Genomic DNA, 27,054 nt, shown 5'->3' with positions numbered 1-27,054 from the left:
GCTACATTGGTTCATTTAGGACTGTCCCCATTGGGTTTGGGGTGCACTTCCTTCTCTACTTAAATGTTGTTTGCTTGTCCATGTGTCCTGGTTCAGATTGATGAACCTGAACCGACATCCTATTAAATCATATTATTATCAGTAAGGAACTGACACCATGAAGACTTCACAGCAGTTGTTTGTTTTTGAACAGAGAATTAACTGTTTTAATATATGCGTAATGACCAAGTGGTAGACGTGGATATCCTGTAGACTATAATCCCGACGGCGCAGACCGTGCGCCTGTAGACTACAGGACTGGAATCGAAAGTCTCTTCTAAAGCCCTCAGTCCGAGGGAGGGCAGTAGAGAAGTAGCATTCTGGTGACAAAGAGGACCATACACGGTGACCGAGGTTGAAGATTGAGGTGGATCAGGGCCAGCGCCAGGCGGGTTGTTTGCGATTAACTGCTGCTGGGGACTGGGGTATGGAGATGTTGCGTCGCTCCTCAGTATTCGCGGCTGAAGTGATGGAAGTATTTGACCTCTCCCCCACAGACAAGGAGTTTGTGTTACAGGCGAAGGCTCTATACAGGGACTACATCCATTCCAGGCTGAACCGAACCGGGATAGGGTGGTCCAAACCTAAGCATCAGCTGTCAGCATCTGGTGGGATGCTTGGACAGGTATCCTCTGTCCTCATGTGGTTAGTTGATGAGTTGGAGTACCTGCGGCCCAACATCTACCCTAACATAGCTCGTCAGCTGAACATCTGGTGGGATGCTTGGACAGGTATCCTCTGTCGTCATGTGGTTAGTTGATGAGTTGGAGTACCTGCGGCCCAACATCTACCCTAACGTAGCTCGTCAGCTGAACATCTGGTGGAATGCTTGGACAGGTATCCTCTGTCGTCATGTGGTTAGTTGATGAGTTGGAGTACCTGCGGCCCAACATCTACCCTAACGTAGCTCGTCAGCTGAACATCTGGTGGGATGCTTGGACAGGTATCCTCTGTCCTCATGTGGTTAGTTGATGAGTTGGAGTACCTGCGGCCCAACATCTACCCTAACGTAGCTCGTCAGCTGAACATCTGGTGGAATGTGGTTGCTTGATGAGTTGGGTACCTGCTGTCCATCTACCCTGTAGCTTCAGTTGAACATCTGGTGGAATGCTTGGACAGGTATCCTCTGTCCTCATGTGGTTAGTTGATGAGTTGGAGTACCTGCGGCCCAACATCTACCCTAACGTAGCTCGTCAGCTGAACATCTGTTGGGATGCTTGGACAGGTATCCTCTGTCCTCATGTGGTTAGTTGATGAGTTGGAGTACCTGCGGCCCAACATCTACCCTAACGTAGCTCGTCAGCTGAACATCTGGTGGGATGCTTGGACAGGTATCCTCTGTCCTCATGTGGTTAGTTGATGAGTTGGAGTACCTGCGGCCCAACATCTACCCTAACGTAGCTCGTCAGCTGAACATCTGGTGGGATGCTTGGACAGGTATCCTCTGTCCTCATGTGGTTAGTTGATGAGTTGGAGTACCTGCGGCCCAACATCTACCCTAACGTAGCTCGTCAGCTGAACATCTGGTGGGATGCTTGGACAGGTATCCTCTGTCCTCATGTGGTTAGTTGATGAGTTGGAGTACCTGCGGCCCAACATCTACCCTAACGTAGCTCGTCAGCTGAACATCTGGTGGGATGCTTGGACAGGTATCCTCTGTCCTCATGTGGTTAGTTGATGAGTTGGAGTACCTGCGGCCCAACATCTACCCTAACGTAGCTCGTCAGCTGAACATCTGGTGGGATGCTTGGACAGGTATCCTCTGTCCTCATGTGGTTAGTTGATGAGTTGGAGTACCTGCGGCCCAACATCTACCCTAACGTAGCTCGTCAGCTGAACATCTGGTGGGATGCTTGGACAGGTACCTGCCTCATGTGGTTAGTTGATGAGTTGGAGTACCCAACTACCCTAACATAGCTGTCAGCTGAACATCTGGTGGAATGCTTGGACAGGTATCCTCTGTCCTCATGTGGTTAGTTGATGAGTTGGAGTACCTGCGGCCCAACATCTACCCTAACGTAGCTCGTCAGCTGAACATCTGGTGGGATGCTTGGACAGGTATCCTCTGTCGTCATGTGGTTAGTTGATGAGTTGGAGTACCTGCGGCCCAACATCTACCCTAACGTAGCTCGTCAGCTGAACATCTGGTGGGATGCTTGGACAGGTATCCTCTGTCCTCATGTGGTTAGTTGATGAGTTGGAGTACCTGCGGCCCAACATCTACCCTAACGTAGCTCGTCAGCTGAACATCTGGTGGAATGCTTGGTATCCTCTGTCGTCATGTGGTTAGTTGATGAGTTGGAGTACCTGCAGCCCAACATCTACCCTAACGTAGCTCGTCAGCTGAACATCTGGTGGGAATGCTTGGACAGGTATCCTCTGTCGTCATGTGGTTAGTTGATGAGTTGGAGTACCTGCGGCCCAACATCTACCCTAACGTAGCTCGTCAGCTGAACATCTGGTGGGATGCTTGGACAGGTATCCTCTGTCCTCATGTGGTTAGTTGATGAGTTGGAGTACCTGCGGCCCAACATCTACCCTAACATAGCTCGTCAGCTGAACATCTGGTGGGATGCTTGGACAGGTATCCTCTGTCCTCATGTGGTTAGTTGATGAGTTGGAGTACCTGCGGCCCAACATCTACCCTAACGTAGCTCGTCAGCTGAACATCTGGTGGGATGCTTGGACAGGTATCCTCTGTCCTCATGTGGTTAGTTGATGAGTTGGAGTACCTGCGGCCCAACATCTACCCTAACGTAGCTCGTCAGCTGAACATCTGGTGGGATGCTTGGACAGGTATCCTCTGTCCTCATGTGGTTAGTTGATGAGTTGGAGTACCTGCGGCCCAACATCTACCCTAACGTAGCTCGTCAGCTGAACATCTGGTGGGATGCTTGGACAGGTATCCTCTGTCCTCATGTGGTTAGTTGATGAGTTGGAGTACCTGCGGCCCAACATCTACCCTAACGTAGCTCGTCAGCTGAACATCTGGTGGAATGCTTGGACAGGTATCCTCTGTCCTCATGTGGTTAGTTGATGAGTTGGAGTACCTGCGGCCCAACATCTACCCTAACGTAGCTCGTCAGCTGAACATCTGGTGGGATGCTTGGACAGGTATCCTCTGTCGTCATGTGGTTAGTTGATGAGTTGGAGTACCTGCGGCCCAACATCTACCCTAACGTAGCTCGTCAGCTGAACATCTGGTGGGATGCTTGGACAGGTATCCTCTGTCCTCATGTGGTTAGTTGATGAGTTGGAGTACCTGCGGCCCAACATCTACCCTAACGTAGCTCGTCAGCTGAACATCTGGTGGGATGCTTGGACAGGTATCCTCTGTCCTCATGTGGTTAGTTGATGAGTTGGAGTACCTGCGGCCCAACATCTACCCTAACGTAGCTCGTCAGCTGAACATCTGGTGGGATGCTTGGACAGGTATCCTCTGTCCTCATGTGGTTAGTTGATGAGTTGGAGTACCTGCGGCCCAACATCTACCCTAACGTAGCTCGTCAGCTGAACATCTGGTGGGATGCTTGGACAGGTATCCTCTGTCCTCATGTGGTTAGTTGATGAGTTGGAGTACCTGCGGCCCAACATCTACCCTAACGTAGCTTGTCAGCTGAACATCTGGTGGGATGCTTGGACAGGTATCCTCTGTCCTCATGTGGTTAGTTGATGAGTTGGAGTACCTGCGGCCCAACATCTACCCTAACGTAGCTCGTCAGCTGAACATCTGGTGGGATGCTTGGACAGGTATCCTCTGTCCTCATGTGGTTAGTTGATGAGTTGGAGTACCTGCGGCCCAACATCTACCCTAACGTAGCTCGTCAGCTGAACATCTGGTGGGATGCTTGGACAGGTATCCTCTGTCCTCATGTGGTTAGTTGATGAGTTGGAGTACCTGCGGCCCAACATCTACCCTAACGTAGCTAGTCAGCTGAACATCTGGTGGGATGCTTGGACAGGTATCCTCTGTCGTCATGTGGTTAGTTGATGAGTTGGAGTACCTGCGGCCCAACATCTACCCTAACGTATCTCGTCAGCTGAACATCTGGTGGGATGCTTGGACAGGTATCCTCTGTCGTCATGTGGTTAGTTGATGAGTTGGAGTACCTGCGGCCCAACATCTACCCTAACGTAGCTCGTCAGCTGAACATCTGGTGGGATGCTTGGACAGGTATCCTCTGTCCTCATGTGGTTAGTTGATGAGTTGGAGTACCTGCGGCCCAACATCTACCCTAACGTAGCTCGTCAGCTGAACATCTGGTGGGATGCTTGGACAGGTATCCTCTGTCCTCATGTGGTTAGTTGATGAGTTGGAGTACCTGCGGCCCAACATCTACCCTAACGTAGCTCGTCAGCTGAACATCTGGTGGGATGCTTGGACAGGTATCCTCTGTCGTCATGTGGTTAGTTGATGAGTTGGAGTACCTGCGGCCCAACATCTACCCTAACGTAGCTCGTCAGCTGAACATCTGGTGGAATGCTTGGACAGGTATCCTCTGTCGTCATGTGGTTAGTTGATGAGTTGGAGTACCTGCGGCCCAACATCTACCCTAACGTAGCTCGTCAGCTGAACATCTGGTGGAATGTGGTTAGTTGATGAGTTGGAGTACCTGCAGCCCAACATCTACCCTAACGTAGCTCGTCAGCTGAACATCTGGTGGAATGCTTGGACAGGTATCCTCTGTCCTCATGTGGTTAGTTGATGAGTTGGAGTACCTGCGGCCCAACATCTACCCTAACGTAGCTCGTCAGCTGAACATCTGGTGGGATGCTTGGACAGGTATCCTGTCCTCATGTGGTTAGTTGATGAGTTGGAGTACCTGCGGCCCAACATCTACCCTAACGTAGCTCGTCAGCTGAACATCTGGTGGGATGCTTGGACAGGTATCCTCTGTCCTCATGTGGTTAGTTGATGAGTTGGAGTACCTGCGGCCCAACATCTACCCTAACGTAGCTCGTCAGCTGAACATCTGGTGGGATGCTTGGACAGGTATCCTCTGTCCTCATGTGGTTAGTTGATGAGTTGGAGTACCTGCGGCCCAACATCTACCCTAACGTAGCTCGTCAGCTGAACATCTGGTGGGATGCTTGGACAGGTATCCTCTGTCCTCATGTGGTTAGTTGATGAGTTGGAGTACCTGCGGCCCAACATCTACCCTAACGTAGCTCGTCAGCTGAACATCTGGTGGGATGCTTGGACAGGTATCCTCTGTCCTCATGTGGTTAGTTGATGAGTTGGAGTACCTGCGGCCCAACATCTACCCTAACGTAGCTCGTCAGCTGAACATCTGGTGGAATGCTTGGACAGGTATCCTCTGTCCTCATGTGGTTAGTTGATGAGTTGGAGTACCTGCGGCCCAACATCTACCCTAACGTAGCTCGTCAGCTGAACATCTGGTGGGATGCTTGGACAGGTATCCTCTGTCGTCATGTGGTTAGTTGATGAGTTGGAGTACCTGCGGCCCAACATCTACCCTAACGTAGCTCGTCAGCTGAACATCTGGTGGGATGCTTGGACAGGTATCCTCTGTCCTCATGTGGTTAGTTGATGAGTTGGAGTACCTGCGGCCCAACATCTACCCTAACGTAGCTCGTCAGCTGAACATCTGGTGGGATGCTTGGACAGGTATCCTCTGTCCTCATGTGGTTAGTTGATGAGTTGGAGTACCTGCGGCCCAACATCTACCCTAACGTAGCTCGTCAGCTGAACATCTGGTGGAATGTGGTTATGTTGATGAGTTGGAGTACCTGCAGCCCAACATCTACCCTAACGTAGCTCGTCAGCTGAACATCTGGTGGAATGCTTGGACAGGTATCCTCTGTCCTCATGTGGTTAGTTGATGAGTTGGAGTACCTGCGGCCCAACATCTACCCTAACGTAGCTCGTCAGCTGAACATCTGGTGGGATGCTTGGACAGGTATCCTCTGTCCTCATGTGGTTAGTTGATGAGTTGGAGTACCTGCGGCCCAACATCTACCCTAACGTAGCTCGTCAGCTGAACATCTGGTGGGATGCTTGGACAGGTATCCTCTGTCCTCATGTGGTTAGTTGATGAGTTGGAGTACCTGCGGCCCAACATCTACCCTAACATAGCTCGTCAGCTGAACATCTGGTGGGATGCTTGGACAGGTATCCTCTGTCCTCATGTGGTTAGTTGATGAGTTGGAGTACCTGCGGCCCAACATCTACCCTAACGTAGCTCGTCAGCTGAACATCTGGTGGGATGCTTGGACAGGTATCCTCTGTCGTCATGTGGTTAGTTGATGAGTTGGAGTACCTGCGGCCCAACATCTACCCTAACGTAGCTCGTCAGCTGAACATCTGGTGGGATGCTTGGACAGGTATCCTCTGTCCTCATGTGGTTAGTTGATGAGTTGGAGTACCTGCGGCCCAACATCTACCCTAACGTAGCTCGTCAGCTGAACATCTGGTGGAATGTGGTTAGTTGATGAGTTGGAGTACCTGCAGCCCAACATCTACCCTAACGTAGCTCGTCAGCTGAACATCTGGTGGAATGCTTGGACAGGTATCCTCTGTCCTCATGTGGTTAGTTGATGAGTTGGAGTACCTGCGGCCCAACATCTACCCTAACGTAGCTCGTCAGCTGAACATCTGGTGGAATGCTTGGACAGGTATCCTCTGTCCTCATGTGGTTAGTTGATGAGTTGGAGTACCTGCGGCCCAACATCTACCCTAACGTAGCTCGTCAGCTGAACATCTGGTGGGATGCTTGGACAGGTATCCTCTGTCCTCATGTGGTTAGTTGATGAGTTGGAGTACCTGCGGCCCAACATCTACCCTAACGTAGCTCGTCAGCTGAACATCTGGTGGAATGCTTGGACAGGTATCCTCTGTCCTCATGTGGTTAGTTGATGAGTTGGAGTACCTGCGGCCCAACATCTACCCTAACGTAGCTCGTCAGCTGAACATCTGGTGGGATGCTTGGACAGGTATCCTCTGTCCTCATGTGGTTAGTTGATGAGTTGGAGTACCTGCGGCCCAACATCTACCCTAACGTAGCTCGTCAGCTGAACATCTGGTGGGATGCTTGGACAGGTATCCTCTGTCCTCATGTGGTTAGTTGATGAGTTGGAGTACCTGCGGCCCAACATCTACCCTAACGTAGCTCGTCAGCTGAACATCTGGTGGGATGCTTGGACAGGTATCCTCTGTCCTCATGTGGTTAGTTGATGAGTTGGAGTACCTGCGGCCCAACATCTACCCTAACGTAGCTCGTCAGCTGAACATCTGGTGGGATGCTTGGACAGGTATCCTCTGTCCTCATGTGGTTAGTTGATGAGTTGGAGTACCTGCGGCCCAACATCTACCCTAACGTAAGCTGAACATCTGGTGGAATGTGGTTAGTTGATGAGTTGGAGTACCTGCGCCCAACATCTACCCTAACGTAGCTCGTCAGCTGAACATCTGGTGGAATGCTTGGACAGGTATCCTCTGTCCTCATGTGGTTAGTTGATGAGTTGGAGTACCTGCGGCCCAACATCTACCCTAACGTAGCTCGTCAGCTGAACATCTGGTGGGATGCTTGGACAGGTATCCTCTGTCCTCATGTGGTTAGTTGATGAGTTGGAGTACCTGCGGCCCAACATCTACCCTAACGTAGCTCGTCAGCTGAACATCTGGTGGAATGCTTGGACAGGTATCCTCTGTCCTCATGTGGTTAGTTGATGAGTTGGAGTACCTGCGGCCCAACATCTACCCTAACGTAGCTCGTCAGCTGAACATCTGGTGGGATGCTTGGACAGGTATCCTCTGTCCTCATGTGGTTAGTTGATGAGTTGGAGTACCTGCGGCCCAACATCTACCCTAACGTAGCTCGTCAGCTGAACATCTGGTGGGATGCTTGGACAGGTATCCTCTGTCGTCATGTGGTTAGTTGATGAGTTGGAGTACCTGCGGCCCAACATCTACCCTAACGTAGCTCGTCAGCTGAACATCTGGTGGGATGCTTGGACAGGTATCCTCTGTCCTCATGTGGTTAGTTGATGAGTTGGAGTACCTGCGGCCCAACATCTACCCTAACGTAGCTCGTCAGCTGAACATCTGGTGGAATGTGGTTAGTTGATGAGTTGGAGTACCTGCAGCCCAACATCTACCCTAACGTAGCTCGTCAGCTGAACATCTGGTGGAATGCTTGGACAGGTATCCTCTGTCCTCATGTGGTTAGTTGATGAGTTGGAGTACCTGCGGCCCAACATCTACCCTAACGTAGCTCGTCAGCTGAACATCTGGTGGAATGCTTGGACAGGTATCCTCTGTCCTCATGTGGTTAGTTGATGAGTTGGAGTACCTGCGGCCCAACATCTACCCTAACGTAGCTCGTCAGCTGAACATCTGGTGGGATGCTTGGACAGGTATCCTCTGTCCTCATGTGGTTAGTTGATGAGTTGGAGTACCTGCGGCCCAACATCTACCCTAACATAGCTCGTCAGCTGAACATCTGGTGGAATGCTTGGACAGGTATCCTCTGTCCTCATGTGGTTAGTTGATGAGTTGGAGTACCTGCGGCCCAACATCTACCCTAACGTAGCTCGTCAGCTGAACATCTGGTGGGATGCTTGGACAGGTATCCTCTGTCCTCATGTGGTTAGTTGATGAGTTGGAGTACCTGCGGCCCAACATCTACCCTAACGTAGCTCGTCAGCTGAACATCTGGTGGGATGCTTGGACAGGTATCCTCTGTCCTCATGTGGTTAGTTGATGAGTTGGAGTACCTGCGGCCCAACATCTACCCTAACGTAGCTCGTCAGCTGAACATCTGGTGGGATGTTTGGACAGGTATCCTCTGTCGTCATGTGGTTAGTTGATGAGTTGGAGTACCTGCGGCCCAACATCTACCCTAACGTAGCTCGTCAGCTGAACATCTGGTGGGATGCTTGGACAGGTATCCTCTGTCCTCATGTGGTTAGTTGATGAGTTGGAGTACCTGCGGCCCAACATCTACCCTAACGTAGCTCGTCAGCTGAACATCTGGTGGAATGTGGTTAGTTGATGAGTTGGAGTACCTGCAGCCCAACATCTACCCTAACGTAGCTCGTCAGCTGAACATCTGGTGGAATGCTTGGACAGGTATCCTCTGTCCTCATGTGGTTAGTTGATGAGTTGGAGTACCTGCGGCCCAACATCTACCCTAACGTAGCTCGTCAGCTGAACATCTGGTGGGATGCTTGGACAGGTATCCTCTGTCCTCATGTGGTTAGTTGATGAGTTGGAGTACCTGCGGCCCAACATCTACCCTAACGTAGCTCGTCAGCTGAACATCTGGTGGGATGCTTGGACAGGTATCCTCTGTCCTCATGTGGTTAGTTGATGAGTTGGAGTACCTGCGGCCCAACATCTACCCTAACGTAGCTCGTCAGCTGAACATCTGGTGGGATGCTTGGACAGGTATCCTCTGTCCTCATGTGGTTAGTTGATGAGTTGGAGTACCTGCGGCCCAACATCTACCCTAACGTAGCTCGTCAGCTGAACATCTGGTGGGATGCTTGGACAGGTATCCTCTGTCCTCATGTGGTTAGTTGATGAGTTGGAGTACCTGCGGCCCAACATCTACCCTAACGTAGCTCGTCAGCTGAACATCTGGTGGGATGCTTGGACAGGTATCCTCTGTCCTCATGTGGTTAGTTGATGAGTTGGAGTACCTGCGGCCCAACATCTACCCTAACGTAGCTCGTCAGCTGAACATCTGGTGGGATGCTTGGACAGGTATCCTCTGTCCTCATGTGGTTAGTTGATGAGTTGGAGTACCTGCGGCCCAACATCTACCCTAACGTAGCTCGTCAGCTGAACATCTGGTGGGATGCTTGGACAGGTATCCTCTGTCCTCATGTGGTTAGTTGATGAGTTGGAGTACCTGCGGCCCAACATCTACCCTAACGTAGCTCGTCAGCTGAACATCTGGTGGAATGCTTGGACAGGTATCCTCTGTCCTCATGTGGTTAGTTGATGAGTTGGAGTACCTGCGCCCCAACATCTACCCTAACGTAGCTCGTCAGCTGAACATCTGGTGGGATGCTTGGACAGGTATCCTCTGTCGTCATGTGGTTAGTTGATGAGTTGGAGTACCTGCGGCCCAACATCTACCCTAACGTAGCTCGTCAGCTGAACATCTGGTGGGATGCTTGGACAGGTATCCTCTGTCCTCATGTGGTTAGTTGATGAGTTGGAGTACCTGCGGCCCAACATCTACCCTAACGTAGCTCGTCAGCTGAACATCTGGTGGGATGCTTGGACAGGTATCCTCTGTCCTCATGTGGTTAGTTGATGAGTTGGAGTACCTGCGGCCCAACATCTACCCTAACGTAGCTCGTCAGCTGAACATCTGGTGGGATGCTTGGACAGGTATCCTCTGTCCTCATGTGGTTAGTTGATGAGTTGGAGTACCTGCGGCCCAACATCTACCCTAACGTAGCTTGTCAGCTGAACATCTGGTGGGATGCTTGGACAGGTATCCTCTGTCCTCATGTGGTTAGTTGATGAGTTGGAGTACCTGCGGCCCAACATCTACCCTAACGTAGCTCGTCAGCTGAACATCTGGTGGGATGCTTGGACAGGTATCCTCTGTCCTCATGTGGTTAGTTGATGAGTTGGAGTACCTGCGGCCCAACATCTACCCTAACGTAGCTCGTCAGCTGAACATCTGGTGGGATGCTTGGACAGGTATCCTCTGTCCTCATGTGGTTAGTTGATGAGTTGGAGTACCTGCGGCCCAACATCTACCCTAACGTAGCTCGTCAGCTGAACATCTGGTGGGATGCTTGGACAGGTATCCTCTGTCCTCATGTGGTTAGTTGATGAGTTGGAGTACCTGCGGCCCAACATCTACCCTAACGTAGCTCGTCAGCTGAACATCTGGTGGGATGCTTGGACAGGTATCCTCTGTCGTCATGTGGTTAGTTGATGAGTTGGAGTACCTGCGGCCCAACATCTACCCTAACGTAGCTCGTCAGCTGAACATCTGGTGGGATGCTTGGACAGGTATCCTCTGTCCTCATGTGGTTAGTTGATGAGTTGGAGTACCTGCGGCCCAACATCTACCCTAACGTAGCTCGTCAGCTGAACATCTGGTGGGATGCTTGGACAGGTATCCTCTGTCGTCATGTGGTTAGTTGATGAGTTGGAGTACCTGCGGCCCAACATCTACCCTAACGTAGCTCGTCAGCTGAACATCTGGTGGGATGCTTGGACAGGTATCCTCTGTCCTCATGTGGTTAGTTGATGAGTTGGAGTACCTGCGGCCCAACATCTACCCTAACGTAGCTCGTCAGCTGAACATCTGGTGGGATGCTTGGACAGGTATCCTCTGTCCTCATGTGGTTAGTTGATGAGTTGGAGTACCTGCGGCCCAACATCTACCCTAACGTAGCTCGTCAGCTGAACATCTGGTGGGATGCTTGGACAGGTATCCTCTGTCCTCATGTGGTTAGTTGATGAGTTGGAGTACCTGCGGCCCAACATCTACCCTAACGTAGCTCGTCAGCTGAACATCTGGTGGGATGCTTGGACAGGTATCCTCTGTCCTCATGTGGTTAGTTGATGAGTTGGAGTACCTGCGGCCCAACATCTACCCTAACGTAGCTCGTCAGCTGAACATCTGGTGGGATGCTTGGACAGGTATCCTCTGTCCTCATGTGGTTAGTTGATGAGTTGGAGTACCTGCGGCCCAACATCTACCCTAACGTAGCTCGTCAGCTGAACATCTGGTGGGATGCTTGGACAGGTATCCTCTGTCCTCATGTGGTTAGTTGATGAGTTGGAGTACCTGCGGCCCAACATCTACCCTAACGTAGCTCGTCAGCTGAACATCTGGTGGGATGCTTGGACAGGTATCCTCTGTCCTCATGTGGTTAGTTGATGAGTTGGAGTACCTGCGGCCCAACATCTACCCTAACGTAGCTCGTCAGCTGAACATCTGGTGGGATGCTTGGACAGGTATCCTCTGTCCTCATGTGGTTAGTTGATGAGTTGGAGTACCTGCGGCCCAACATCTACCCTAACGTAGCTCGTCAGCTGAACATCTGGTGGGATGCTTGGACAGGTATCCTCTGTCCTCATGTGGTTAGTTGATGAGTTGGAGTACCTGCGGCCCAACATCTACCCTAACGTAGCTCGTCAGCTGAACATCTGGTGGGATGCTTGGACAGGTATCCTCTGTCCTCATGTGGTTAGTTGATGAGTTGGAGTACCTGCGGCCCAACATCTACCCTAACGTAGCTCGTCAGCTGAACATCTGGTGGGATGCTTGGACAGGTATCCTCTGTCCTCATGTGGTTAGTTGATGAGTTGGAGTACCTGCGGCCCAACATCTACCCTAACGTAGCTCGTCAGCTGAACATCTGGTGGGATGCTTGGACAGGTATCCTCTGTCCTCATGTGGTTAGTTGATGAGTTGGAGTACCTGCGGCCCAACATCTACCCTAACGTAGCTCGTCAGCTGAACATCTGGTGGGATGCTTGGACAGGTATCCTCTGTCCTCATGTGGTTAGTTGATGAGTTGGAGTACCTGCGGCCCAACATCTACCCTAACGTAGCTCGTCAGCTGAACATCTGGTGGGATGCTTGGACAGGTATCCTCTGTCGTCATGTGGTTAGTTGATGAGTTGGAGTACCTGCGGCCCAACATCTACCCTAACGTAGCTCGTCAGCTGAACATCTGGTGGGATGCTTGGACAGGTATCCTCTGTCCTCATGTGGTTAGTTGATGAGTTGGAGTACCTGCGGCCCAACATCTACCCTAACGTAGCTCGTCAGCTGAACATCTGGTGGGATGCTTGGACAGGTATCCTCTGTCCTCATGTGGTTAGTTGATGAGTTGGAGTACCTGCGGCCCAACATCTACCCTAACGTAGCTCGTCAGCTGAACATCTGGTGGGATGCTTGGACAGGTATCCTCTGTCGTCATGTGGTTAGTTGATGAGTTGGAGTACCTGCGGCCCAACATCTACCCTAACGTAGCTCGTCAGCTGAACATCTGGTGGGATGCTTGGACAGGTATCCTCTGTCCTCATGTGGTTAGTTGATGAGTTGGAGTACCTGCGGCCCAACATCTACCCTAACGTAGCTCGTCAGCTGAACATCTGGTGGAATGTGGTTAGTTGATGAGTTGGAGTACCTGCAGCCCAACATCTACCCTAACGTAGCTCGTCAGCTGAACATCTGGTGGAATGCTTGGACAGGTATCCTCTGTCCTCATGTGGTTAGTTGATGAGTTGGAGTACCTGCGGCCCAACATCTACCCTAACGTAGCTCGTCAGCTGAACATCTGGTGGGATGCTTGGACAGGTATCCTCTGTCCTCATGTGGTTAGTTGATGAGTTGGAGTACCTGCGGCCCAACATCTACCCTAACATAGCTCGTCAGCTGAACATCTGGTGGAATGCTTGGACAGGTATCCTCTGTCCTCATGTGGTTAGTTGATGAGTTGGAGTACCTGCGGCCCAACATCTACCCTAACGTAGCTCGTCAGCTGAACATCTGGTGGGATGCTTGGACAGGTATCCTCTGTCCTCATGTGGTTAGTTGATGAGTTGGAGTACCTGCGGCCCAACATCTACCCTAACGTAGCTCGTCAGCTGAACATCTGGTGGGATGCTTGGACAGGTATCCTCTGTCCTCATGTGGTTAGTTGATGAGTTGGAGTACCTGCGGCCCAACATCTACCCTAACGTAGCTCGTCAGCTGAACATCTGGTGGGATGCTTGGACAGGTATCCTCTGTCCTCATGTGGTTAGTTGATGAGTTGGAGTACCTGCGGCCCAACATCTACCCTAACGTAGCTCGTCAGCTGAACATCTGGTGGGATGCTTGGACAGGTATCCTCTGTCCTCATGTGGTTAGTTGATGAGTTGGAGTACCTGCGGCCCAACATCTACCCTAACGTAGCTCGTCAGCTGAACATCTGGTGGGATGCTTGGACAGGTATCCTCTGTCCTCATGTGGTTAGTTGATGAGTTGGAGTACCTGCGGCCCAACATCTACCCTAACGTAGCTCGTCAGCTGAACATCTGGTGGGATGCTTGGACAGGTATCCTCTGTCCTCATGTGGTTAGTTGATGAGTTGGAGTACCTGCGGCCCAACATCTACCCTAACGTAGCTCGTCAGCTGAACATCTGGTGGGATGCTTGGACAGGTATCCTCTGTCCTCATGTGGTTAGTTGATGAGTTGGAGTACCTGCGGCCCAACATCTACCCTAACGTAGCTCGTCAGCTGAACATCTGGTGGGATGCTTGGACAGGTATCCTCTGTCCTCATGTGGTTAGTTGATGAGTTGGAGTACCTGCGGCCCAACATCTACCCTAACGTAGCTCGTCAGCTGAACATCTGGTGGGATGCTTGGACAGGTATCCTCTGTCCTCATGTGGTTAGTTGATGAGTTGGAGTACCTGCGGCCCAACATCTACCCTAACGTAGCTCGTCAGCTGAACATCTGGTGGGATGCTTGGACAGGTATCCTCTGTCCTCATGTGGTTAGTTGATGAGTTGGAGTACCTGCGGCCCAACATCTACCCTAACGTAGCTCGTCAGCTGAACATCTGGTGGGATGCTTGGACAGGTATCCTCTGTCCTCATGTGGTTAGTTGATGAGTTGGAGTACCTGCGGCCCAACATCTACCCTAACGTAGCTCGTCAGCTGAACATCTGGTGCTTGGAATATCCTCTGTCCTCATGTGGTTAGTTGATGAGTTGGAGTACCTGCGGCCCAACATCTACCCTAACGTAGCTCGTCAGCTGAACATCTGGTGGAATGCTTGGACAGGTATCCTCTGTCCTCATGTGGTTAGTTGATGAGTTGGAGTACCTGCGGCCCAACATCTACCCTAACGTAGCTCGTCAGCTGAACATCTGGTGGGATGCTTGGACAGGTATCCTCTGTCCTCATGTGGTTAGTTGATGAGTTGGAGTACCTGCGGCCCAACATCTACCCTAACGTAGCTCGTCAGCTGAACATCTGGTGGGATGCTTGGACAGGTATCCTCTGTCCTCATGTGGTTAGTTGATGAGTTGGAGTACCTGCGGCCCAACATCTACCCTAACGTAGCTCGTCAGCTGAACATCTGGTGGGATGCTTGGACAGGTATCCTCTGTCCTCATGTGGTTAGTTGATGAGTTGGAGTACCTGCGGCCCAACATCTACCCTAACGTAGCTCGTCAGCTGAACATCTGGTGGGATGCTTGGACAGGTATCCTCTGTCCTCATGTGGTTAGTTGATGAGTTGGAGTACCTGCGGCCCAACATCTACCCTAACGTAGCTCGTCAGCTGAACATCTGGTGGGATGCTTGGACAGGTATCCTCTGTCGTCATGTGGTTAGTTGATGAGTTGGAGTACCTGCGGCCCAACATCTACCCTAACGTAGCTCGTCAGCTGAACATCTGGTGGGATGCTTGGACAGGTATCCTCTGTCCTCATGTGGTTAGTTGATGAGTTGGAGTACCTCCCCAACATCTACCCTAACGTCTCGTCAGCTGAACATCTGGTGGAATGTGGTTAGTTGATGAGTTGGAGTACCTGCAGCCCAACATCTACCCTAACGTAGCTCGTCAGCTGAACATCTGGTGGGATGCTTGGACAGGTATCCTCTGTCCTCATGTGGTTAGTTGATGAGTTGGAGTACCTGCGGCCCAACATCTACCCTAACGTAGCTCGTCAGCTGAACATCTGGTGGGATGCTTGGACAGGTATCCTCTGTCCTCATGTGGTTAGTTGATGAGTTGGAGTACCTGCGGCCCAACATCTACCCTAACGTAGCTCGTCAGCTGAACATCTGGTGGGATGCTTGGACAGGTATCCTCTGTCCTCATGTGGTTAGTTGATGAGTTGGAGTACCTGCGGCCCAACATCTACCCTAACGTAGCTCGTCAGCTGAACATCTGGTGGGATGCTTGGACAGGTATCCTCTGTCGTCATGTGGTTAGTTGATGAGTTGGAGTACCTGCGGCCCAACATCTACCCTAACGTAGCTCGTCAGCTGAACATCTGGTGGGATGCTTGGACAGGTATCCTCTGTCCTCATGTGGTTAGTTGATGAGTTGGAGTACCTGCGGCCCAACATCTACCCTAACGTAGCTCGTCAGCTGAACATCTGGTGGGATGCTTGGACAGGTATCCTCTGTCCTCATGTGGTTAGTTGATGAGTTGGAGTACCTGCGGCCCAACATCTACCCTAACGTAGCTCGTCAGCTGAACATCTGGTGGGATGCTTGGACAGGTATCCTCTGTCCTCATGTGGTTAGTTGATGAGTTGGAGTACCTGCGGCCCAACATCTACCCTAACGTAGCTCGTCAGCTGAACATCTGGTGGGATGCTTGGACAGGTATCCTCTGTCCTCATGTGGTTAGTTGATGAGTTGGAGTACCTGCGGCCCAACATCTACCCTAACGTAGCTCGTCAGCTGAACATCTGGTGGGATGCTTGGACAGGTATCCTCTGTCCTCATGTGGTTAGTTGATGAGTTGGAGTACCTGCGGCCCAACATCTACCCTAACGTAGCTCGTCAGCTGAACATCTGGTGGGATGCTTGGACAGGTATCCTCTGTCCTCATGTGGTTAGTTGATGAGTTGGAGTACCTGCGGCCCAACATCTACCCTAACGTAGCTCGTCAGCTGAACATCTGGTGGGATGCTTGGACAGGTATCCTCTGTCCTCATGTGGTTAGTTGATGAGTTGGAGTACCTGCGGCCCAACATCTACCCTAACGTAGCTCGTCAGCTGAACATCTGGTGGGATGCTTGGACAGGTATCCTCTGTCCTCATGTGGTTAGTTGATGAGTTGGAGTACCTGCGGCCCAACATCTACCCTAACGTAGCTCGTCAGCTGAACATCTGGTGGGATGCTTGGACAGGTATCCTCTGTCCTCATGTGGTTAGTTGATGAGTTGGAGTACCTGCGGCCCAACATCTACCCTAACGTAGCTCGTCAGCTGAACATCTGGTGGGATGCTTGGACAGGTATCCTCTGTCCTCATGTGGTTAGTTGATGAGTTGGAGTACCTGCGGCCCAACATCTACCCTAACGTAGCTCGTCAGCTGAACATCTGGTGGGATGCTTGGACAGGTATCCTCTGTCCTCATGTGGTTAGTTGATGAGTTGGAGTACCTGCGGCCCAACATCTACCCTAACGTAGCTCGTCAGCTGAACATCTGGTGGGATGCTTGGACAGGTATCCTCTGTCCTCATGTGGTTAGTTGATGAGTTGGAGTACCTGCGGCCCAACATCTACCCTAACGTAGCTCGTCAGCTGAACATCTGGTGGGATGCTTGGACAGGTATCCTCTGTCCTCATGTGGTTAGTTGATGAGTTGGAGTACCTGCGGCCCAACATCTACCCTAACGTAGCTCGTCAGCTGAACATCTGGTGGGATGCTTGGACAGGTATCCTCTGTCCTCATGTGGTTAGTTGATGAGTTGGAGTACCTGCGGCCCAACATCTACCCTAACGTAGCTCGTCAGCTGAACATCTGGTGGGATGCTTGGACAGGTATCCTCTGTCCTCATGTGGTTAGTTGATGAGTTGGAGTACCTGCGGCCCAACATCTACCCTAACGTAGCTCGTCAGCTGAACATCTGGTGGGATGCTTGGACAGGTATCCTCTGTCCTCATGTGGTTAGTTGATGAGTTGGAGTACCTGCGGCCCAACATCTACCCTAACGTAGCTCGTCAGCTGAACATCTGGTGGGATGCTTGGACAGGTATCCTCTGTCCTCATGTGGTTAGTTGATGAGTTGGAGTACCTGCGGCCCAACATCTACCCTAACGTAGCTCGTCAGCTGAACATCTGGTGGGATGCTTGGACAGGTATCCTCTGTCCTCATGTGGTTAGTTGATGAGTTGGAGTACCTGCGGCCCAACATCTACCCTAACGTAGCTCGTCAGCTGAACATCTGGTGGGATGCTTGGACAGGTATCCTCTGTCCTCATGTGGTTAGTTGATGAGTTGGAGTACCTGCGGCCCAACATCTACCCTAACGTAGCTCGTCAGCTGAACATCTGGTGGGATGCTTGGACAGGTATCCTCTGTCGTCATGTGGTTAGTTGATGAGTTGGAGTACCTGCGGCCCAACATCTACCCTAACGTAGCTCGTCAGCTGAACATCTGGTGGGATGCTTGGACAGGTATCCTCTGTCCTCATGTGGTTAGTTGATGAGTTGGAGTACCTGCGGCCCAACATCTACCCTAACGTAGCTCGTCAGCTGAACATCTGGTGGGATGCTTGGACAGGTATCCTCTGTCGTCATGTGGTTAGTTGATGAGTTGGAGTACCTGCGGCCCAACATCTACCCTAACGTAGCTCGTCAGCTGAACATCTGGTGGGATGCTTGGACAGGTATCCTCTGTCCTCATGTGGTTAGTTGATGAGTTGGAGTACCTGCGGCCCAACATCTACCCTAACGTAGCTCGTCAGCTGAACATCTGGTGGGATGCTTGGACAGGTATCCTCTGTCCTCATGTGGTTAGTTGATGAGTTGGAGTACCTGCGGCCCAACATCTACCCTAACGTAGCTCGTCAGCTGAACATCTGGTGGGATGCTTGGACAGGTATCCTCTGTCCTCATGTGGTTAGTTGATGAGTTGGAGTACCTGCGGCCCAACATCTACCCTAACGTAGCTCGTCAGCTGAACATCTGGTGGGATGCTTGGACAGGTATCCTCTGTCCTCATGTGGTTAGTTGATGAGTTGGAGTACCTGCGGCCCAACATCTACCCTAACGTAGCTCGTCAGCTGAACATCTGGTGGGATGCTTGGACAGGTATCCTCTGTCCTCATGTGGTTAGTTGATGAGTTGGAGTACCTGCGGCCCAACATCTACCCTAACGTAGCTCGTCAGCTGAACATCTGGTGGGATGCTTGGACAGGTATCCTCTGTCCTCATGTGGTTAGTTGATGAGTTGGAGTACCTGCGGCCCAACATCTACCCTAACGTAGCTCGTCAGCTGAACATCTGGTGGGATGCTTGGACAGGTATCCTCTGTCCTCATGTGGTTAGTTGATGAGTTGGAGTACCTGCGGCCCAACATCTACCCTAACGTAGCTCGTCAGCTGAACATCTGGTGGGATGCTTGGACAGGTATCCTCTGTCCTCATGTGGTTAGTTGATGAGTTGGAGTACCTGCGGCCCAACATCTACCCTAACGTAGCTCGTCAGCTGAACATCTGGTGGGATGCTTGGACAGGTATCCTCTGTCGTCATGTGGTTAGTTGATGAGTTGGAGTACCTGCGGCCCAACATCTACCCTAACGTAGCTCGTCAGCTGAACATCTGGTGGGATGCTTGGACAGGTATCCTCTGTCGTCATGTGGTTAGTTGATGAGTTGGAGTACCTGCGGCCCAACATCTACCCTAACGTAGCTCGTCAGCTGAACATCTGGTGGGATGCTTGGACAGGTATCCTCTGTCCTCATGTGGTTAGTTGATGAGTTGGAGTACCTGCGGCCCAACATCTACCCTAACGTAGCTCGTCAGCTGAACATCTGGTGGGATGCTTGGATGTCCTCATGTTTAGTTGATGAGTTGGAGTACCTGCGGCCCAACATCTACCCTAACGTAGCTCGTCAGCTGAACATCTGGTGGAATGCTTGGACAGGTATCCTCTGTCCTCATGTGGTTAGTTGATGAGTTGGAGTACCTGCGGCCCAACATCTACCCTAACGTAGCTCGTCAGCTGAACATCTGGTGGGATGCTTGGACAGGTATCCTCTGTCCTCATGTGGTTAGTTGATGAGTTGGAGTACCTGCGGCCCAACATCTACCCTAACGTAGCTCGTCAGCTGAACATCTGGTGGGATGCTTGGACAGGTATCCTCTGTCCTCATGTGGTTAGTTGATGAGTTGGAGTACCTGCGGCCCAACATCTACCCTAACGTAGCTCGTCAGCTGAACATCTGGTGGGATGCTTGGACAGGTATCCTCTGTCGTCATGTGGTTAGTTGATGAGTTGGAGTACCTGCGGCCCAACATCTACCCTAACGTAGCTCGTCAGCTGAACATCTGGTGGGATGCTTGGACAGGTATCCTCTGTCCTCATGTGGTTAGTTGATGAGTTGGAGTACCTGCGGCCCAACATCTACCCTAACGTAGCTCGTCAGCTGAACATCTGGTGGGATGCTTGGACAGGTATCCTCTGTCCTCATGTGGTTAGTTGATGAGTTGGAGTACCTGCGGCCCAACATCTACCCTAACGTAGCTCGTCAGCTGAACATCTGGTGGGATGCTTGGACAGGTATCCTCTGTCCTCATGTGGTTAGTTGATGAGTTGGAGTACCTGCGGCCCAACATCTACCCTAACGTAGCTCGTCAGCTGAACATCTGGTGGGATGCTTGGACAGGTATCCTCTGTCCTCATGTGGTTAGTTGATGAGTTGGAGTACCTGCGGCCCAACATCTACCCTAACGTAGCTCGTCAGCTGAACATCTGGTGGGATGCTTGGACAGGTATCCTCTGTCCTCATGTGGTTAGTTGATGAGTTGGAGTACCTGCGGCCCAACATCTACCCTAACGTAGCTCGTCAGCTGAACATCTGGTGGGATGCTTGGACAGGTATCCTCTGTCCTCATGTGGTTAGTTGATGAGTTGGAGTACCTGCGGCCCAACATCTACCCTAACGTAGCTCGTCAGCTGAACATCTGGTGGGATGCTTGGACAGGTATCCTCTGTCCTCATGTGGTTAGTTGATGAGTTGGAGTACCTGCGGCCCAACATCTACCCTAACGTAGCTCGTCAGCTGAACATCTGGTGGGATGCTTGGACAGGTATCCTCTGTCCTCATGTGGTTAGTTGATGAGTTGGAGTACCTGCGGCCCAACATCTACCCTAACGTAGCTCGTCAGCTGAACATCTGGTGGGATGCTTGGACAGGTATCCTCTGTCCTCATGTGGTTAGTTGATGAGTTGGAGTACCTGCGGCCCAACATCTACCCTAACGTAGCTCGTCAGCTGAACATCTGGTGGGATGCTTGGACAGGTATCCTCTGTCGTCATGTGGTTAGTTGATGAGTTGGAGTACCTGCGGCCCAACATCTACCCTAACGTAGCTCGTCAGCTGAACATCTGGTGGGATGCTTGGACAGGTATCCTCTGTCCTCATGTGGTTAGTTGATGAGTTGGAGTACCTGCGGCCCAACATCTACCCTAACGTAGCTCGTCAGCTGAACATCTGGTGGGATGCTTGGACAGGTATCCTCTGTCCTCATGTGGTTAGTTGATGAGTTGGAGTACCTGCGGCCCAACATCTACCCTAACGTAGCTCGTCAGCTGAACATCTGGTGGGATGCTTGGACAGGTATCCTCTGTCCTCATGTGGTTAGTTGATGAGTTGGAGTACCTGCGGCCCAACATCTACCCTAACGTAGCTCGTCAGCTGAACATCTGGTGGGATGCTTGGACAGGTATCCTCTGTCCTCATGTGGTTAGTTGATGAGTTGGAGTACCTGCGGCCCAACATCTACCCTAACGTAGCTCGTCAGCTGAACATCTGGTGGGATGCTTGGACAGGTATCCTCTGTCGTCATGTGGTTAGTTGATGAGTTGGAGTACCTGCGGCCCAACATCTACCCTAACGTAGCTCGTCAGCTGAACATCTGGTGGGATGCTTGGACAGGTATCCTCTGTCCTCATGTGGTTAGTTGATGAGTTGGAGTACCTGCGGCCCAACATCTACCCTAACGTAGCTCGTCAGCTGAACATCTGGTGGGATGCTTGGACAGGTATCCTCTGTCGTCATGTGGTTAGTTGATGAGTTGGAGTACCTGCGGCCCAACATCTACCCTAATGTAGCTCGTCAGCTGAACATCTGGTGGGATGCTTGGACAGGTATCCTCTGTCGTCATGTGGTTAGTTGATGAGTTGGAGTACCTGCGGCCCAACATCTACCCTAACGTAGCTCGTCAGCTGAACATCTGGTGGGATGCTTGGACAGGTACCTGCGGCCCAACATCTACCCTAACATAGCTCGTCAGCTGAACATCTGGTGGAATGCTTGGACAGGTATCCTCTGTCCTCATGTGGTTAGTTGATGAGTTGGAGTACCTGCGGCCCAACATCTACCCTAACGTAGCTCGTCAGCTGAACATCTGGTGGGATGCTTGGACAGGTATCCTCTGTCGTCATGTGGTTAGTTGATGAGTTGGAGTACCTGCGGCCCAACATCTACCCTAACATAGCTCGTCAGCTGAACATCTGGTGGGATGCTTGGACAGGTATCCTCTGTCCTCATGTGGTTAGTTGATGAGTTGGAGTACCTGCGGCCCAACATCTACCCTAACGTAGCTCGTCAGCTGAACATCTGGTGGGATGCTTGGACAGGTATCCTCTGTCCTCATGTGGTTAGTTGATGAGTTGGAGTACCTGCGGCCCAACATCTACCCTAACGTAGCTCGTCAGCTGAACATCTGGTGGAATATCCTCTGTCCTCATGGTTAGTTGATGAGTTGGAGTACCTGCGGCCCAACATCTACCCTAACGTAGCTCGTCAGCTGAACATCTGGTGGGATGCTTGGACAGGTATCCTCTGTCCTCATGTGGTTAGTTGATGAGTTGGAGTACCTGCGGCCCAACATCTACCCTAACGTAGCTCGTCAGCTGAACATCTGGTGGGATGCTTGGACAGGTATCCTCTGTCCTCATGTGGTTAGTTGATGAGTTGGAGTACCTGCGGCCCAACATCTACCCTAACGTAGCTCGTCAGCTGAACATCTGGTGGGATGCTTGGACAGGTATCCTCTGTCGTCATGTGGTTAGTTGATGAGTTGGAGTACCTGCGGCCCAACATCTACCCTAACGTAGCTCGTCAGCTGAACATCTGGTGGGATGCTTGGACAGGTATCCTCTGTCCTCATGTGGTTAGTTGATGAGTTGGAGTACCTGCGGCCCAACATCTACCCTAACGTAGCTCGTCAGCTGAACATCTGGTGGGATGCTTGGACAGGTATCCTCTGTCCTCATGTGGTTAGTTGATGAGTTGGAGTACCTGCGGCCCAACATCTACCCTAACGTAGCTCGTCAGCTGAACATCTGGTGGGATGCTTGGACAGGTATCCTCTGTCGTCATGTGGTTAGTTGATGAGTTGGAGTACCTGCGGCCCAACATCTACCCTAACATAGCTCGTCAGCTGAACATCTGGTGGAATGTGGTTAGTTGATGAGTTGGAGTACCTGCGGCCCAACATCTACCCTAACGTAGCTCGTCAGCTGAACATCTGGTGGAATGCTTGGACAGGTATCCTCTGTCCTCATGTGGTTAGTTGATGAGTTGGAGTACCTGCGGCCCAACATCTACCCTAACGTAGCTCGTCAGCTGAACATCTGGTGGAATGTGGTTAGTTGATGAGTTGGAGTACCTGCGGCCCAACATCTACCCTAACGTAGCTCGTCAGCTGAACATCTGGTGGAATGCTTGGACAGGTATCCTCTGTCCTCATGTGGTTAGTTGATGAGTTGGAGTACCTGCGGCCCAACATCTACCCTAACGTAGCTCGTCAGCTGAACATCTGGTGGGATGCTTGGACAGGTATCCTCTGTCGTCATGTGGTTAGTTGATGAGTTGGAGTACCTGCGGCCCAACATCTACCCTAACGTAGCTCGTCAGCTGAACATCTGGTGGGATGCTTGGACAGGTATCCTCTGTCGTCATGTGGTTAGTTGATGAGTTGGAGTACCTGCGGCCCAACATCTACCCTAACGTAGCTTGTCAGCTGAACATCTGGTGGGATGCTTGGACAGGTATCCTCTGTCGTCATGTGGTTAGTTGATGAGTTGGAGTACCTGCGGCCCAACATCTACCCTAACGTAGCTCGTCAGCTGAACATCTGGTGGGATGCTTGGACAGGTATCCTCTGTCCTCATGTGGTTAGTTGATGAGTTGGAGTACCTGCGGCCCAACATCTACCCTAACGTAGCTCGTCAGCTGAACATCTGGTGGGATGCTTGGACAGGTATCCTCTGTCCTCATGTGGTTAGTTGATGAGTTGGAGTACCTGCGGCCCAACATCTACCCTAACGTAGCTCGTCAGCTGAACATCTGGTGGAATGCTTGGACAGGTATCCTCTGTCCTCATGTGGTTAGTTGATGAGTTGGAGTACCTGCGGCCCAACATCTACCCTAACATAGCTCGTCAGCTGAACATCTGCTGGGATGCTTGGACAGGTATCCTCTGTCCTCATGTGGTTAGTTGATGAGTTGGAGTACCTGCGGCCCAACATCTACCCTAACGTAGCTCGTCAGCTGAACATCTGGTGGGATGCTTGGACAGGTATCCTCTGTCCTCATGTGGTTAGTTGATGAGTTGGAGTACCTGCGGCCCAACATCTACCCTAACGTAGCTCGTCAGCTGAACATCTGGTGGAATGCTTGGACAGGTATCCTCTGTCCTCATGTGGTTAGTTGATGAGTTGGAGTACCTGCGGCCCAACATCTACCCTAACGTAGCTCGTCAGCTGAACATCTGGTGGGATGCTTGGACAGGTATCCTCTGTCCTCATGTGGTTAGTTGATGAGTTGGAGTACCTGCAGCCCAACATCTACCCTAACGTAGCTCGTCAGCTGAACATCTGGTGGGATGCTTGGACAGGTATCCTCTGTCGTCATGTGGTTAGTTGATGAGTTGGAGTACCTGCGACCCAACATCTACCCTAACGTAGCTCGTCAGCTGAACATCTGGTGGGATGCTTGGACAGGTATCCTCTGTCCTCATGTGGTTAGTTGATGAGTTGGAGTACCTGCGGCCCAACATCTACCCTAACGTAGCTCGTCAGCTGAACATCTGGTGGGATGCTTGGACAGGTATCCTCTGTCCTCATGTGGTTAGTTGATGAGTTGGAGTACCTGCGGCCCAACATCTACCCTAACGTAGCTCGTCAGCTGAACATCTGCTGGGATGCTTGGACAGGTATCCTCTGTCCTCATGTGGTTAGTTGATGAGTTGGAGTACCTGCGACCCAACATCTACCCTAACGTAGCTCGTCAGCTGAACATCTGGTGGGATGCTTGGACAGGTATCCTCTGTCCTCATGTGGTTAGTTGATGAGTTGGAGTACCTGCGGCCCAACATCTACCCTAACGTAGCTCGTCAGCTGAACATCTGGTGGGATGCTTGGACAGGTATCCTCTGTCGTCATGTGGTTAGTTGATGAGTTGGAGTACCTGCGGCCCAACATCTACCCTAACGTAGCTCGTCAGCTGAACATCTGGTGTGATGCTTGGACAGGTATCCTCTGTCCTCATGTGGTTAGTTGATGAGTTGGAGTACCTGCGGCCCAACATCTACCCTAACGTAGCTCGTCAGCTGAACATCACCGTTGAGTATGGTGTTTTCTGATGCCTTCCTGGCTGTGGCTGCAGAGATCTTCTCCACTGGTATAACGTTGGGGAAGGTGGTATCCCTGTATGCGGTAGCCGGTGCCCTGGCGGTGGACTGCGTGAGGCATGGTCACCCAGCAATGGTCCACACCATCGTAGACTGCATGGGGAAGCTTGTCTGCAAGAGCTTGGTCTCCTGGTTGAAGAGGAGAGGAGGATGGGCTCATATCACAAAGTGCGTGGTGAACACAGACCCCAGCTTCCACTCCCATTGGTTGATGTCTGCTGCCTGCGCCTGTGGACATTACCTGAAGCCCATGGTGTTTTACCTTCTACGGGACAAGTGACAACGGAGGAGGAAGGTCACAGACACACGATGAGCAGTCTGCCCTATATGAACACAGCCACCCCTATCCATCATTGGAGTACAGGACAAACAAGCCTGGTCCCAGATCATTTTGTGCTCTTGACAACTCCAGTGATGTCATTGTCAAGCCAACCATGTTTGTCATGACAACGAGTGACAAGGAGTTGTACAAACAGACTGGTACTCAGGGCCAGCCAGCCTCCCTCCCTTTCCTCTCACCCTCTGCCTCTGTCCCTCTGTCTGTGCTGCAGCCATCACTGCTCAAGCGTCTAGATATGTTGTTGTTTACACCTGCAGAACTTTGCTCCAACACTGCCACAGGCGAACACCTTGGGACTTCACAAACGCACTGGAGCATCAATGTGAATTAACCTTGTCCGCTTCCAACAAACTTTAGGGTATTTATTATTTAGCTTGACAGCAATATTTTGACGTGCAGTACAGATCCTATAGCTGGATTGTGAGGTAGTAGTCTAGTCATATAGATCTATAGAATAGAATGTCACCCATCAACCATTGACTTGAATGTGAATGTCCTTTCCACTCATTCTATTTCTGTATTTGTTTTTCTTCAGTTACATCCGAGAGTCACATTCCTTGCTTTAAAATAAATAAATAAATTATTTTTAACTAGGCAAGTCAGCTTAAGGACAACATTGGGCCAATTGTGCGGCGCCCTATGGGACTTCCAATCACGGCCGGGTGTGATACAGCCTGGATTCGAACCAGGGTGTCTGTAGTGACGCCTCTTGCACTGAGATACAGTGCCTTTTAGACCGCTGTGCCACCCAGGAGCTTGCTTTTTGCTTACATTACTCAATGGCAAATATTCTATTCAAAGCAATGGAAGATTTCTATAAATTTGAGTTTCTGTTCTACACATGTTCAAGCAAAGGGGACACGGCCCAGACAGTGTGCCTGTAAATAAACCAGTATTTTCATCCGGGGGTCATACTCTCCCTGGTGGCTGAACATAAGAATGACCAGAACCCCTTTTGATGACGATTTGAAAAGGAAACTTTGTGAAATTTGGATGTTTGGATGGAAATATCGTTTAGATTCTAAGGTTTGTCTGCATGCTCCACGTAGTTGATGAGTGTGTGAATTTACACAAAATCTGGGTGAATAAGTAAGTGTGTGTGTATATATATATATATGACTGTTTTTGTAAAATAGTGTGTAATTATGGATCAGTCTATCACCTGAAACTTGAATCCCATTCAGACATTTTGTCTGTTTTCTACAAATGTATTTGTATTCTGTGAATAACTACACAGTAGCTTACACACCCTGTATTTGGCATGCAGCACTGAGTGTCTTCAGAAAT

General features: G+C 51.1%; 1 pseudogene; it reads left to right on the top strand.

Annotated features, from left to right (window-relative positions):
* Window positions 1-466: 466 nt before the first annotated feature.
* Window positions 467-27,030, top strand: LOC118364157 (bcl-2-related ovarian killer protein homolog A-like; annotated as a pseudogene).
* The last annotated feature ends 24 nt before the right edge of the window (window positions 27,031-27,054 follow it).

Source organism: Oncorhynchus keta, unplaced genomic scaffold (genome assembly GCF_023373465.1).
Source record: "Oncorhynchus keta strain PuntledgeMale-10-30-2019 unplaced genomic scaffold, Oket_V2 Un_scaffold_2149_pilon_pilon, whole genome shotgun sequence".
In the NCBI taxonomy this organism is placed as follows: domain Eukaryota; kingdom Metazoa; phylum Chordata; class Actinopteri; order Salmoniformes; family Salmonidae; genus Oncorhynchus; species Oncorhynchus keta.
Note: the sequence above shows the minus strand (reverse complement) of the source record. Positions and strands in the feature narration are given on the sequence as shown.